This window comes from Pteropus vampyrus, unplaced genomic scaffold, assembly GCF_000151845.1.
Source record: "Pteropus vampyrus isolate Shadow unplaced genomic scaffold, Pvam_2.0 Scaffold18, whole genome shotgun sequence".
Classification (NCBI taxonomy): Eukaryota; Metazoa; Chordata; class Mammalia; order Chiroptera; family Pteropodidae; genus Pteropus; species Pteropus vampyrus.
This window is the reverse complement of record NW_011888799.1, coordinates 4441134-4448043: the sequence shown is the minus strand read 5'-3', so window position 1 is coordinate 4448043 and position 6910 is coordinate 4441134. Positions and strand designations below refer to the sequence as shown.

At 47.4% G+C, this 6910-nt stretch overlaps 1 protein-coding gene across 1 annotated transcript in view; it reads right to left on the bottom strand.

The window, feature by feature from the left end:
* The window catches only part of APOBEC2 (apolipoprotein B mRNA editing enzyme catalytic subunit 2), a 25683-nt gene that overhangs the window by 15418 nt on the left and 3355 nt on the right, over positions 1–6910 (bottom strand). The window lies entirely within an intron of this gene.

Here is a 6910-nt window from a genome sequence, read left to right as displayed (position 1 = left end):
TATCTGGAGAGTCCTAGGAGATGAGGCCAGAGAGATAAATGGCTAAATAGGCTGGGGGGCCTTATGGGCTTGTTATAGGGACCTCTGAGTGAGATGGGAAGCTACTGTCTTTGAATAGATGAGACACATGGTCTGACCTATGTTTTTACAGGATTGCCCTCACTGCTTATTTGAGAATAGACCAAAGGTGGGAAAGAGCAGCAGCAGAGGGAACAGTTAGAAGCTAATTGAAACTGAGAGATGCCTGGAGCTCCTAGAAAAATCCCTGAGTTGGAACAGCATTGAAAAGTGGGTGGGATGGTTTTTGCAGGTCACATGACAAATGCTTAGCTGGGGCCACAGGTTTTCATGTTTGGGGCAGTGCGAACACTCTAGGACATTCATAGGGGAATGAAAGGATTGGGTCACGATCACCTAGAGTTTGAAAATGAGGAACATAGGAACATTGGGGAATTGGTCTGAATATAGCTCCCAGTGGGTTTGGGTGGTGGAGAGGAGAAGGTCGGGATTCTTTACATGGTCTGACTAGAGAACAGGAGTCAGGATGGGTTGGAGGGTCTGGGACTCTCTCCTCCAGAGAGTTCTGAGCAGCACAGTGCCCAAGCATTTTGGTTTGACCAGGACAGTCATAATTTATACCTGTTGTCCAAGAATGATTACTACTAGTGCCCCTTTCACCCTCAAAGTGCTCCAGCATAGGCAATAAACTATATGGTCACCCGTCCTATTGGGTTTACTACTAAAAGCATTCTTATCCAGAGATTTTTTTCTAGGCATTTTTTCCAGGGGCGTAAAGCACATATTATTATTATTATTATCACCACACAAACACATATTTAAATGCAAAGAGTTGACTTCATTCTTTTATATGATCCACATTTATCAAGGGCTCCTATGTATCAGGCACTATAGTAAATACCAAGATTACAAAGATGAAGAAGGCACCGCCTCACCAGGCGCTCCCAGTCTTTACGATATTTGGAACACCATCAAGCATTCCAGAGTGCATTATGCATTTAGTGCTCACACCAGTCTCACACGGGCATGTATCATTGGCCTCATTTTGCAAGTTAGTGACCTGCAGCTCATAAAGGTGAAGGGATTTGTAAAATATTACGTGAGGGGTTAAATCCAGGTCTTCTGAGCCTAAGTTCTTATTTCCAGGGCTGCACCTAGCTTTTTCTGATGCATATATCACTAAAGCATTATCAATGTGCATCCTTCTCCCATTTCTGAGTCAAAGCTACCATGATGTACTTGGATCAAAAGAGGAAAGCAAGGAGGAGGGGTCCTTTCAGTTCACTGTTTGCTTGGGGAAAAACTTCCTCCCTGTGGACAGGTTCTTATGCTTGGTTGTCATGTATAACCCTGGATTGGAAGGAAAGAAAAAAGTCCATGTTTATATTCCTATTTCAGCCCTTGATTCACTGTGTGATTTTGGCCAAATCACTTAGCATCTCTGGGCCTTAGTGTTTTCACCTCTGACACAGGCTGAGCTATTGCTCTCTATTCCAGGACGGAAATGAAGAAGCAGGTCTGGCTCTCAAGGACCTGCACGGTGGAGATGAACAGTGAGATGAGAACTTTCTGTCTCTGGGTGATGTTGGGAGATGGTGCAGAGGAGGTCCCAGGCTGGTTCTCTCTGAAAAGATGACCTCTCACTCCTACCACACCCATATACAGTTTTCCCTTTGACACTTGAGTTAGTGCCCTAGACCTTCCCTTGGACTGATGACTGACAGCTTCCTTTTTCCACTGTTCCTTTCCAGTGTCCCCCCTACCCCAACCCCCTGACAGCTCTGGCTATTTATGGCACCTCCTGGGGGCCTGAATTCCTTACTGGGCCCTGGCTTTTCTTTCCAAGTCAGACTAGTTTCCCCTGCCAGCCTCAGAGTACAACCTAATCTGGGGGATCAGGTGCCAGGAGCCTGACTCCTCCTCCTCCAGCTGCCACTATATTCTTTTTAGGGCAGGCATTCCCCATCCACCATGTTGGCATTACTGGGTAAGTTTCTATCAATATACCCCTTCCTGCAAAGGAGGAAACTGAGAAATAAGGTACCTAGTTTAACATATAAGGAGTCAGTGAGATGCTGAGATTTGAAGCCAGGTCTTTCACCCTCTAAGTGCCATGCTTTTCCCACTGTGTTTTGCTGTCTGGAATTCATTAACAGTGAGAGCTGACACTAGCACAGCCCTTACTGGGGGCCTGACACTGGCCTAAGGAGGTCACATAAATTAACTCATTTGGTCCTCACAAGGGTGTTAGGTAGGTAGTAGTATTAACCTTATTGTTTTGGTGAGGACATTGAGACCAGAAAGGTTAAGTGACTTGCCCAAGAACACATAGCTAGTGAGAGCTATGTGCCTCCAGAGTCATGCTCTTAACCCCTTCACCATTCAGTTCCTACTGCTACCAGGACTAGTGAGGCTAGGCTTTGAGGGAGGAGGGGCAAGAAGGGGTCTGGGGAAGAAAAAGTTCTTGCAGGGAGATTGGGCTCTGGAAGCAATTGGCATAAGAGGGAGGGTGTTTGTGTGTGTAGGGAGTATCGGCATAAAGACACCAGACAGCTGGTGAGTGGGTTTGGAAACCAAAAAGGGAATTCTCCCAATCTGTCCCTGTAGGCCCCAGCCCCCTCCGTCCAGGTGGCAGTGGCTGGAAGGAGTTGGGTTAGGCCCAGGAGAAGCCGCAGTCTGCCTCTCCCTGTCCCATTTCCCATGGTCATTTCAGGAAACATTTGGAGGTGCTAGGAGGTTACAGAGGAGGAGGGGAGAGGGCCAGGCACAGCTATTCCTTGGGGCTGGATGCCGAGCTGACTTCACTGGGAAGGGAGTAGAGAGGCCAGGAGGGGGCTGGTGGAAAATAGTAGCTGCACCAGGGGAAAGTTTAAATTCTCACCCTATGAAAGAAGACACCTCAGGAGCACATTGATGGAGTGGGTGCTTTATGTGCAGGGACAGCTGGGATCCCAACAGCACGTTGCCCCAGAGACCCATGCCTGCCCCTTGGTCACTACTGAGACGAGGTACACAAACAACAGGCTAGACACCCCTTGGCAGGCAGGAGCCTGACCCTCCAGCAACCGCTCTGTTGACATAAACACAGGGGTGTCCAGAGCTTTGGCAGGGTATGGGGAGGGGGCCAAGGGTCTCCCAGAGTTTAAAGCTGAGATCAGACAAAGCACGAGAATCACAGGGAGGCCAGGGTTTATAATCTCCTGTGCAGGACACAATGCTTGGCTTGCCATGAAGGACACGCTGCCCTGAGCCAAATGGTGACACCCAGGACTTTAGTCCTGGTCACGGAGGTCCTCCATTCCAGCGGCCACTCCCAGCACAGCCTGGCTCCCTGGCGCGGAGTCTTTGAGAAATGTGATTTGATAAGAATCATGTATATTATGATGACTAATAGTGTTCCTCTTTGAAGGGGTGTTTGCAGGGCCAAAGAACCTTTTTGGAGAAAGTGAGAAATTTAATCAACTTTTCAGAGGAAAATTTTAGCCATTAGAACATTTAGTCCTTAGAAATGTATTGGAGTAAGTGCAGGTGGAGGAGAGAGGGGCTTTTCTGGTGCTCCCCTGAGCAAATAATTTCTGGGGTTGCTAAGGATCTCAGAATATAGACAGTAGAGGGACAGATGAGGCCGAATAGACACGACTGAGGCTCCTGGCTTGACAGAGAGGGCTTCTCGTAGCTTGCACACTAGAGGAGGGGCCTAAGTGTGCGAAGGTTCCTTGAAAGCCAGGGAGGTTGGGAAGGGGTCTCTCTGGACTCTGCTTGAGGATGTAAGAGGGAGTCCAGATCCAAAGGGGCCCAACCACATTGATGGAGTGGGTGCTTTATGTGCAGGGTAACTTGTTAGCTACTAATGAGGATCAACAATAAATCCTTAAAACAATAGGATCCTGTGCTTGTTTCCTGAAACTATGAGAAAGGAGAATTCTGGGAAGACTGTGAAACTGGGCTTGGGGTACAGGGGAATCTTAGGAGATAGAATGTTGGTGGACACCACAAAGGAAGACAGACTTTGGAGCCCTGGTCCAGGCAGGCCTGACAGCACTCAGGGAGGCCTTACATTCCACTACAGCATCACCTCTACCTGCTCATAGGCAGGAGGGGCCAGAGATGCACAGGGAAAACACTTCTTGCATTCTGCACCACTCTTGGCCCAGCTGAACGACCTTTGTTTACTGGACATATGCCGACCAGTCTGCCCTCCTCACTTTGCCCTTGGGCATCTTCATTTTGCGTACATTGGCAATAGGAGGAAGAATGAAGGACTCAGGGGAGGAAAGGAGGAACTAGGATACAGTAGAATGAGACATACTGCCCCTGGGGCTGCTATTTTACCTCATGCTGTTCCCAATCTCTCCAGACATTGGGTGGGAGAGCAGCACAGCCAGAGAAGAGCTGTCTTTCCCCCTACCCACCAAGTGAATCATCTTCAGACACTATGTGCCCACTCAGACACAAGTGGAAAAACACTGCCCAAGGACAGAGAAGCACACACACATGATTTGGATGGTGGAATCTTGGAACACATCTGGCAAAGACAGAAGGCAGCTTTGACTCTATTTAGGCACAACTCTAGGTAGCAAGAGAAGAGAGGCTGAGGGCAGCATGTGCTCCAGTCCAGGTTCAGAACTGGGAAGTGGGCTAGAGGAAGAGGCCCAGGTAGGCTGGGAGACTGGGAGATTAGAGGCTCCCACCCAGATACCAAGGAACTGATGTAGAGGGGAATTTTCAGGACAATTTTGGGGTTAGAGGATGAGAGTTTGAGGTTGGGATCCTGTCCTTTCCAGGGATTTCTGCACGAAGTCAGGAAGCCCTTCCGTTTGGCTCATGCCATATCAGGTGTCCATGCTATTCTAAGGCTTGGGACACTGCCCAAATCAAACTTCCTTCTCGGGGCATGTAGAAGCATCTGAACCCCTGGGTTTGTGGCATGCGCTCACCCTGGAGAAGTCAAAGTCATGCCATTGGCATGGTGCATCTTCTTGGAGGGTCAGTTTAACTTTTAAAATTAGTAACATGAATAAAATTTGTAGCAAATATTTATAATGCCAATATGAGATGATGATGATAATGATAATGACAAATACTTCTAGGGTATTCACTTGTCTAAGGTCATACAGCAATAATGGAGCCAAGATAAGAACTCGTGCAGTGTGGCTCTTAAGCCCATCCTCAATCAATATTTATAGGTTATATTTATAATTTAAAAGTTACATGTATAAATGGAGTTCTATCTTCAACTAAAACAGCTCTTAAAAATTGAGTTGAAGACAAAATCCACATGAACGTGTAAGGTAAAGAGCCAATCATTTTGTGTGTTTGGTACTGGTCAGGAGAAACAGAACTAAATCCACAGAACTAAGGGGCAGATTTCTCATTCTTCTGGCTCTTAGGAAGTTTGGGAAGTACTGCTGGGGCCTCGAAGTAGGGAAGGTCTCCAGCTGTAGCATGAATCAGAATCACTCATGCTTTTTAAACAGGTGGTCTCCTGGGTTCCCCTCCTAGAACAGCTAACATTTATTAAGAACTTCCTCTGTGCCAGATACCTTTTTACTCATTATCTCATTTATTCTCCCCCAACAATTCTATGAGGTCCCCATTTTACAGATGAAAAAAACTTAGCACAGACAGTAAATTATACCAGGTTACCAGTTAATAAATAACAGAGCCAGCATCCAAGCCCAAGTCTGTCTGTCTCTAGGGTCAGAACTGCAAACCACTGCATCCTATGGCCCTCATTCCCCCAGAAGATCTGATTCACTAGGTCTGGAGTCCAGGCCTTCAACAAGTGCCCCAGGAGGTCACTGGGCCACACCGAGAAGCAACGCTCTGTGACAGCTGTTCTCAATCTGGCGGCACATTAGAACCACCTGAGAAGTTTCAAAAACTTTAATAGCACTTCTCCAAAGAGAGGCCTTTTTAATTGTTGGAGTGAAGTGTTGGTGGGTGCAGGTCAGTGTTATCTTTTAATGGGACAATGTGTTCATTCATTCTATCTGTCTATCTATCTATCTATCTATCTATCTATCTATCTATCTATCTATCTATCTATCTATCTATCTACCTACCTGCCTACCTGCCTACCTACCTACCTAATCACCTATCTATCATCCATCTATCTGCAAAAATGTATGAATACCTGCTCTGTGCCCTGTGCTGCACTGGGGCTAGAGACACAAAGGTGAGTGGGACACTGTGTGTGTTCTCTAGGAGTGCAGGTGACTGACCTGCTGGTCGAGCATGCCTTCAGCGTGGAGGCGGGGAAGGTGCAGATTCCTTCTCACATGTTCTCCCTTGGTGAGCTCCAGAAAAAGCCAGTTTCCTTCTCAAATGATGATGTCCTTCTGGCTTCTCCCACTGTATGGTCCTTGGCCCCCTCCCGAGAGGACACAGTTGGTTCCGGCCCCAGAACTCAGCTCACAGAACCACAGGTTTTCAAAGTGAAAAGGGCCCCAAGAGACCCTCCAAGCCTGGATCTCTCACAATGTAGGCAGCAGCTGACAAAAGTGTTGGGAGCTTGTTAAATCTAAAGATGCCTGGAGTCCACCCCAAAGTTCTGATTCGTAGTTCTTGGTGGGGCCTGAGGAATATGCATTTTTAATAAGCTCCCAATGGCTCTAGTACACACTCAGCAGTGGTTCTCAGGGCTGCACCTGAGGAAGCCTTGAGGACTTTTAAAAACGCTGATGTCCCGGTCCATCCCCAGAGAGTCTGGTCAATATTTTTAAAAGCTCCAATGCTAGAGTCTGGGCTGGCTTTCGGCTGGCTTTGTTGAGGATTTGAGGCAGCCCCAGGGGCAGTCACTCCTTGCTACCTTCAGGGCTTTGAAGCAAGAGAAGAAAACAAGAGGCCAGACTAGAAAAAAAATGCCAATGAGAAGGTTTAGAAAGAGAGA